This window comes from Rattus rattus, chromosome 1 (assembly GCF_011064425.1).
Source record: "Rattus rattus isolate New Zealand chromosome 1, Rrattus_CSIRO_v1, whole genome shotgun sequence".
NCBI classification, from domain to species: Eukaryota; Metazoa; Chordata; class Mammalia; order Rodentia; family Muridae; genus Rattus; species Rattus rattus.
This window is the reverse complement of record NC_046154.1, coordinates 272,303,792-272,310,081: the sequence shown is the minus strand read 5'-3', so window position 1 is coordinate 272,310,081 and position 6,290 is coordinate 272,303,792.

The window sequence follows — 6,290 nt, the reverse complement described above, 5'->3', positions numbered from 1 at the left end:
TTGTCCATGTAGCCCATAGATGTGTGGGTGGACAGGCACTGACATCTCTGGGGATTTGTGACACCCCCACCTGCCCCTATCACCCAACCTGGCATCCGGAGCCGCCAAACTCTTAGGTTTTCCCTCCCTGGAAGTCAGCTGGGAGGCAGGATTCCTGGCTTCTAGTTCTGGCCTCACTGCCAACAGACTTAATTCCTAAGCGAGGGCAGCTTTCTGTCTGTGACTGTTTTCCTATCTGCAAGCTGGAAGTCCCCAACGAGTGCCAGTGTGGGGCAGGGAGAGGCACCAAGACACTTGGCTGACTTCCTCATCTAGTTGCTCCCCTTTTGAGTGCCTCTCCTAATCTCTAGCTTCAGCTCTAGAAAGGTTTAAAGCCCCTCCCCCACCGACATGTCGCCCTCACTCTGGCCGGTTTCCCAGAATCCACTTGTCCAAGTCCTCTTCTGAGACAATTTATGCAGAGACGGAGGACTGAGAAATTTTTCCAAGGCTAAGTTCCAAAAGAACGGGGGGGGGGGCAAGCCCTCAGCCATAAATAATGTGACCGGGGCACAAGTCACAGTGATCTCAAAGATGGCTGGTGAGGGTGAAGAGGCCCAGCAGGGTTTTCTCCTGTCAGCTACCCAGCCCACTGCTAAACGGGCTCCAGGGCCGGAGAAAGCCTTGATGTCGACCCCTGGTGGGGCAGTAAGGAGTCCCGGGATTACCTGGGTGGGTCTTGGCAGGAGGAAGGGCGGGGAAACAAGAATGGAGGATTATGGGGAATGTGGGATTATGAGAAACCGAAGCTGGGCAGGTGCGACAAACTGTGAAGGAGGCTCCGGCCCCTCGCATTTTTGGCTTGGGTGGGGACGGACCTATGACAGGGTTGGTTGGATTTCATAAGGCTCGAGGGAGCCTAGAATCTGTGATGTGAGGCTAAAAGCCCTCTGAGGAATCGTGACAGACCAGGAGGTTCCCCTCCGAAGCTCAAGATGGGACGACAAAGTCCCTCCCTCCCCACACCAATTCCTGGGTCCGTGCACAGCTCTTTCGGTACAGCCCGAGGAAACCACAAGACTTCCTCGGGTATGCTGTGGCTCTTCCATTCCATACCCTTTCTTCTGTGTGAGCCCTGCAGGATCCCTCAAGCACCCTTATTCCAAAAGGCCGAGGGGGTCAAGTTGGGAATTTTACACACGGACTCTGCTGCCCCCTTTTGGCTATTAGAGGAAAAGCGGAGTCTGGCTTTGCAGGAGGAGAATCCGTCCCCGGGGGCACAGTGACGTGGGGCAGGACTCTGCTTCTCTTAGACCTGTCTTCCCAACAGACATCTTTCTGTGCATTGATTTTCACATCTCTCAAGACACAATTGACCTGCCTGCCAAAACCCATCTCTACTCAGTCCCCTGCCCTGAGTTTTTCCTGAGTGCCAGAGGGCGGGGATCTAGCACGAGGCACAAAAGGACTCACCTGCCACACACTCAGATGGGGCTGCCCTTTTGTCAGCAACTCCTCGAGTTCCCTGTTAGTCTCTCCCGTGTGCCCATCTCTGGCCTTGCCTGCCCAAGATCTGTGACTGACCGGAAATAAGAATAAAAGCAATCACTAAAACACAAACTGTTTGCTTGAGGCCTTGGCGGGCTCTGTGGAATGTGTGAAATGTCACTGAGCCACGGGGTGGCTTTCACACAGAAGCTACTTGAAATCCCCATTTGCAGACTGACCCAAACTTGTTGGTCCATCGGAGCCTGCGCTTTTCCGGGCCCTACTGCTAGAAGAGTCTTTACACTGAGCAAAAGTGTTTCCTTAAAGTGGAAAGGCTGGACACACCCCAAAGCAGCAGCTTTGAACCTATAAAGCTAGAGCTTTGAGGGGCTATCTCCTGCATCCCAGAGCCACAGAACTTACAGCACACGGGCAAAAGCACCCTTTGAGAGGAGGGAGGAGAAGAGGTGCGGAGAGGGGGAAGGATCTACCCCCCCACTCTTTTATTTTACATAGGAGGAAGCTTAGAAGCCAAAGTTTTCAGTGGTCAATCACTGATGGAGTGGGATCAGAGGGCAAACCCGTTAATGATTGTGTCAACAGATTTCCCATTGTGTGCTGGATAGTTTTAAATCAACTTGACACAAACTAGGGTCATCTGAGGGGCTATGCCTCCATAAGATCAGGCTGTAGGCAGGCCTGTAGGGCGTTGTGGGTGGTTCCACCTCTGGGCTGGTGGGCCTAGATTCTATAAGACAGCAGGCTGAACCAGCTGTGAGGAGGAAGTCAGTAAGCAGCACCCTCCATGGCCTCTGCATCAGCTCCTGCCTCCAGGTTCCTGCCCCGTGTGAGTTCCAGGCCTGACTTCCTTTGATGATGAACAGCAATGTGGAAGTGTAAGCTGAATAAACCATTTCCTCCCCAACTTGGTCATGGTGTCTTATCCATGCTATAGTAACCCAAACTAAGACACATGGGTGGGTGCCCTCGTGTGTGGGGAGGAACATGATCACACTGGAAGGGGAGGGGGAGCATTATCTTTAAAAAAAAAAAAGGAAAAGCTCCCAGTGTGTACAGAGCACGCCACAGCCATGAAGAGCAGACGGAAACAGCAGCGAGAGCTTGTAACCTCAGGGCCTAAGTAGACACTCCACTCTTCTTTCCTTCCTGTAGCCCAGGCTGGCCTCATCCTCACAGTCTTGCCTTGAGCTGGAGTTATATGTGCGTACCACCCTTCTAGGTTCATTAATAGAACCTGAGGAGGAAGCAGTGCCGAGATACGGTACAGGGGACCAGGAGACTTCCGGTGGAGCAGAAATGGACAAAGAGTCTAAGTTGGGGAGAGGGAACGCTTGACTCTCGTGCTTCCTCCAGACAGCACAAGTCCTACAGCCTCCCCTACTCATCTCTAGACGGCTGGAATTTCATCAGCTTCCCAAGGCGGCTGTAAGAGATGGTCACGAACTGAGCAGCTTAAACCAACAGAAGTAGTCTATTCCACCATGACTGTGGAGGCCCGAGCCTTGATCGTTCCCTTGGGAGGCTGTGACGACTGCTTGTTTTCTTCAACATCATGTTGGAACCTTCCAGTCTCTGCCTGCGTATGGACTCTTCCCTGCCTCTCCTCCTTCCTTTACAGAGTGAGACTGTAGCACACCCAGGAGAATGGGCTTATTCCCAGATCCTTATTCTGGTAAAAGATCCAATTTCCTTGTACAGGTATAGGGGTTTAGGACTTGGACATATCCAAGTGGCCCACTGTCCAGCCCACTCCATGCTCCCCTCTGGAAGCAACTGTTGATTCCACACAACCACAGCCGAGAGAACCTTCGTTCCCATTGCTAGGCCCCCACCGAGGCTGGGTAAATTCCACAACCTGACCCAACTCACATACAACCATCCCTCTCTACTCAAGGGCGTGTCTACTCCCAGAAAATCCATTTGCCAACTCCAGGACTATGCCACCCCCCTGCACCCCACAGATGGCTAAGACACTTTCTTCCCATCACACAGCCCCAGCTCTCTTCAGTCTTTGCTTGGGAAGCAGTCAGTCTCTTCTATCCCTTACTTTAACACCTCTAGTGCCTTTGGCTGGCTTCCCTTCATTTCTTAAGCCATTCTGTAAGACCTCCGAGTGCCCTGGCGCCACATGCTGGAAAGACCGTGGGCGGGTACACCATTGCCAGGGGCTCAGTCTTCCTGCCTACCAAGGCACGTGGGCAAGTCTGCGTCCTGTCCAAATCCCTAACCCAGGGATCCTACAAGCGCCGTTAAATGGCATGGTTTTGTGGCACTAAGTCTGGAGTAATTTGCCAGGCAGTGACAGGAACATAGAATGTAGCTGGAATTGATGAACCTTCATCATCAGAAAACAAACGAAGGTGCTGGGAAGGAAGATACCTAAGGGACCCCCTAACTGCCCAGGAAAGCCGGAAGGACTGGAACTGGGGATGGAAATAGGTGGATTTGGGAGCCAGTGGCTGGCCAGCCTAGAAATGGTAAGGGAATAAGGGGCAGAGACGCAGAGCAGTGGTTCTCACCCTGTTGGTCATGAACCTTTGGAGGCCAGATATCAGATACCCCACCTATCAGATGTTTGCATTATGATTCGTAACTGTAGCAAGATTACAATTATGAAATAGGAACAAAATTAATTTGGGGGTTGGGAGTCAACACAGCATGAGGAACTCTGTTAAAAGGTCACAGCTTTAGGAGGGTTGGGAACCCTTGCCTAGAGGATGATATCCAATGTCCTGCTTAGTCACATGTGCAGACATCTGCACACCCATGTGCGTGCACCATACATCACACATACACACCCCATACTCACATGTACACACCACACACATTCATACACACTCTCTCATACACACATACACATACATACATACGTTTCCCCACACACCTACACATACACACACATATATTCCTTCTCTCTCTCTCTCTCTCTCTCTCTCTCTCTCTCTCACACACACACACACACACACACACACACACACACACACACACACACACCACTAGGGTATGGCTAGCTACCTCTTGTCTTGTAGTTGGAGCGCTCTGGATATGAAGGGGTAGAGACCTAGACCTACAGAAAAGGCAGGCTGTTGTGAACAACCTACCATGCCTGTCAAGAAGGGAACTCACTTTTGCAGGCAAGAGGCACATAAAGGGTGGGCAAGCAGAGGAGTAATGAAGCCAGATCTGTGTCTGGGAAACAACTCTGTGAGACAATTTATTCTCTGGCTAGAAATCACACTTCTAGGTGTTTATTCTAAATAAATATTTCCAAAAAGGAACAGGGTTGTTCACAGAAATATTCATAGGAGTCAAAGTTGGGGGAAAGTAAACATTAAATAATGAAGGCCTGTTTAACAAATTGTGGTGTGCGTTCTATTAAATATTTAGCAGCCACAGGTGACGAAATGGGTAAACATTTACACTGAGTTTTATGGTTTGAATATGAAATATCCCCCAGAGGTTCCAGTGTTGGAAACCTGCTTCCCGGGTGGTAGTGATAAATTTTGGGGAGATTGCCCGAGGCTTTGAGGTCAGGGCTAGATGCAGAAAGTAGGAACTTGGGGTGCATTGCCAGATGTGATGGGAATAGCATCTAGTCTGATTCCCAGTAGAGCTCTAATTTCTCATGTCCGGAGTCCTGTCCACAGCCCCATCAGCATCCTTTGAGCTCCCAGATCGTCCATGAAGCCCCCTTACAGTATTCTAAGACACAGGGCTAGATCTTGCCCCCAGCCTCTTCCATTTCCTGCTTCCTGCCTGCCTGTGAGGTGGGTTGCTCTGCCAGGTGCTCCCACCACGTGATCCCACCACGTGCTCAGCCTTACTCGGGTTCACAGAAATGGAATCAGCTGACCACGGGGCAAGGCCACTGACGCAATGAGTGAAATACGGCCTTCTTGCCTTGAGCTGTTTGATGCCGAGTAGTTTGCCACAGTGACAGAAAGTTGACACTGAACCGAGTGCAGGAGACCCCGAAATATCTACGGGGAAGGCAAAGGTCCCATCAAGGCCTCCGGAAGCACCCCTGGAATTACTTTGCTTAAGGGGAGCAAACTGGACCTCCTGGCACTCACTGCTGGTGGGCATGTGAGGCGGTCTGTATTTGTGCCGAAAGTGCTTTCCGGAAGTTAAATGTTTCCAGAAGTTAGATGCTTCTGGAAGTTAGATATGCCATTGTCACCCGGCATAGGGCTCCTTCCCTCAAGTGTAACTGTAACTCACTCATCACAAAATAACAAACACAGACCTTTGCAGAATCTTGAAAAGCCCACAGATCCAAGGAACCCTCTGAGCACCACGCACTATCATCGAGTCCTGAAAAAACCACTGAAAAATCTGAGAATCACACTGACGTTGAGCCTGTGCGCAAAAACTGCAACAGGAGACCATTCTTCAGGAGACCATTCTTCAACAGGCCGGAAATCAGAAACGATGATGAAGAAAGCCGGGCAGCGGCAGCCACCACCACGAAATCGGAGCAGAAAGGGGGGGCTTCAGGCAAGAGGCCTGCAGAGAGGAGGAAAGGAAAGGTGCTTGTCGATGTCAAGAAACAGAGGGAGAGGCTGCAGCTACCTAGAAACCAGCAGCAGAGAAGAGAGCCGCCTCAGAAGGGAAGCTGGATAATCTACTAAAACCTGCTTCATTCCATAAAGAGCAAATGGAGGCAGTCTATTTAAATACAAACCTGATGGAAGAAAAGGATAGAGTGTGTAAAGTCGGTTCTAAAGAAACGTGTGATGGCTGAACAGATTGGGGCCCTTTAAAAGAAACTAAATTCTTTTAAAGGCAATCTTGCACATACC